The sequence below is a fragment of the Lichenostomus cassidix genome, chromosome 25 (genome assembly GCF_008360975.1).
Source record: "Lichenostomus cassidix isolate B80296 chromosome 25, HeHo_3.0, whole genome shotgun sequence".
Taxonomy (NCBI): Eukaryota; Metazoa; Chordata; class Aves; order Passeriformes; family Meliphagidae; genus Lichenostomus; species Lichenostomus cassidix.
In genome coordinates this window covers 691,520-694,134 of record NC_139505.1, presented here as the reverse complement: position 1 = coordinate 694,134, position 2,615 = coordinate 691,520, and positions in this window count along the sequence as shown.

The window sequence follows — 2,615 nt, the reverse complement described above, 5'->3', positions numbered from 1 at the left end:
AGTAAATAATGTGCTTTACTCTGCAGCTGGGAGCCATGGCCTGTCCTGGAGCCTTTGGCAGAAGGTGCCTGGTGAGACCCGAGGTCGACCACTGGGATTTTGGAGCCGAAGTTACAGAGGGTCTGAAGCCAACTACACCCCAACAGAGAAAGAAATCCTAGCAGCATATGAAGGAGTCCAAGCTGCCTCAGAGGTAATTGGCACAGAAGCACAACTCCTCCTGGCACCTCGACTACCGGTGCTGGGGTGGATGTTTAAAGCAGAGGTTCCCTCTACTCATCATGCCACCAATGGCACATGGAGCAAATGGATTGCCCTTATCACACAGCGCGCCCGTATGGGAAATCTGAATCGCCCTGGGATTTTGGAAATAATTACAAATTGGCCTGAAGGTGAAAATTTTAGTCTGACTGAGGAAGAGGAGCTGGAACAGGTGACCCGTGCAGAGGAAGCCCCACCATACAACCAACTGCCAGCAGATGAAACACGCTACGCTCTTTTCACTGATGGTTCCTGTCATCTTGTAGGGACAAAACGAAAATGGAAAGCAGCTGTGTGGAGCCCCACACGACGGGTTGCAGAAGCTAGGGAAGAAGAGGGAGGATCGAGCCAATTCGCTGAGCTCAAAGCCGTTCAGTTAGCCCTGGACATTGCTGAAAGAGAGAAATGGCCAAAGCTCTACCTTTATACTGATTCATGGATGGTAGCCAATGCTCTGTGGGGTTGGCTGGAAAAGTGGAAGAAGGCTGGTTGGCAGCGTAGGGGAAAACCAATTTGGGCAGCTGAAGAGTGGAAAGACATCGCTAGTCGGGCAGAGAGACTACCTGTGAAGGTCCGCCATGTAGACGCCCATGTCCCCAAGAGTCGAGCTAATGAGGAACACCGAAACAACGAACAGGTAGATCAGGCTGCAAAGATAAAGGTGTCCCAGGTAGACTTGGATTGGCAGCATAAAGGAGATTTAGTCCTAGCTCGATGGGCCCATGATGCCTCAGGCCATCAGGGCAGAGATGCCACCTATAAGTGGGCACGAGACCGAGGGGTGGATCTAACCATGGACTGCATCTCTCAAGTTATCCATGACTGTGAAACATGTGCTGCCATCAAGCAAGCCACGCGGGTGAAACCCCTGTGGTATGGTGGAAGGTGGTCTAAATATAAGTATGGAGAGGCCTGGCAGATTGATTACATCACACTGCCTCAAACCCACCATGGCAAGCGCTATGTGCTCACAATGGTAGAAGCCACCACGGGGTGGCTGGAAACCTACCCTGTGCCTCATGCCACTGCTCGTAACACCATCCTGGGCCTTGAAAACCAAGTCCTGTGGAGGCATGGTACCCCTGAGAGAATTGAGTCAGATAACGGAACTCATTTTAAAAATAGCCTCATAAACAACTGGGCTAGGGAACATGGCATTGAGTGGGTGTACCACATTCCCTATCATGCACCAGCCGCTGGCAAAGTGGAACGGTATAATGGATTGTTAAAAACCACCCTAAAGGCATTGGGTGGGGGAACTTATAAGAATTGGGAGCGACATTTAGCAGAGGCCACCTGGTTAGTCAATACCCGAGGCTCCATCAACCGAGCAGGTCCTGCCCAATCTGAGCTTCTACATACAGTGGATGGAGATAAGGTCCCAGCAGTACATGCCAGAGGCTTGTTAGGGAAAACTGTCTGGATTGATTCTGCCTCACATAAAGACAAACCCATCAGTGGGGTTGTCTTTGCTCAGGGACCAGGGTGTACTTGGTGGATAATGCAGGAAGATGGAAAAACACAATGTGTCCCTCAGGGAAATTTAATTTTGGGTGAAGGCCACATGTAAGGTTGGGATGGCAACATACCACCGTTCACCGTTCGTGACATTATTTGTACATAGTTATGTGTATATATGTATATATGTATATATGTATATATGTATGTGTGTATGTATGTATATAGGTGTATATATATATGTGTGTGTTTGAAGTTGGAAGATGTTAAGGTGGGCCTTAAGCCAACGCTATGGAATAAGGGGTGGAATGTCTTGGATTGATGATATGATAATCCTTTATCCCCTATCGTTGGCTTATATGCCTAAGAAAGAAAAAAAATGTGTAAAAATGTGTGGTCCTGTCTCTTTAACTGCACCCAGCCGCAGAGAGAAACGCGGGTTGTTTTGAAAACATTTTTCTCCAAGCCTTGCTCCGGGGGAGGATTCGTCGCCCGGCAGAGACTGCGTGCTGGACGGGGGTCGGAGTGAGCTCTGTTCCCGTTTTTTCCATTCTTCTTCTTTTTCCTCATTTGGACCCCTTCTCTTCGATCTGCTTTGCCACCCGGAGACCCAGGAGGGCCAGAGGACAGCAGAGCTCTCCAAGGAGCTCCACCCGGCCCCGGGTGGGGGGCGAGGAGGAGAGGGACTGCGTCTGAGAAAAGGACTTTTTAATCAGGTTGAATAACTGCCTTTCACCTTGTTTTTTTCCCCTTCCCCTGTGCCTTGTAGGGCACTCTGCGTGGTTTTGTTAAATAAATAGTTTTTTCTTCACTTCCATCTAAGAGGTTCAGTTGTGGGTGGGGGAGGGGGTGTCGGGGCCCTTCGCTCTCGGAGGAGAGTCTTATCATTAACCCGG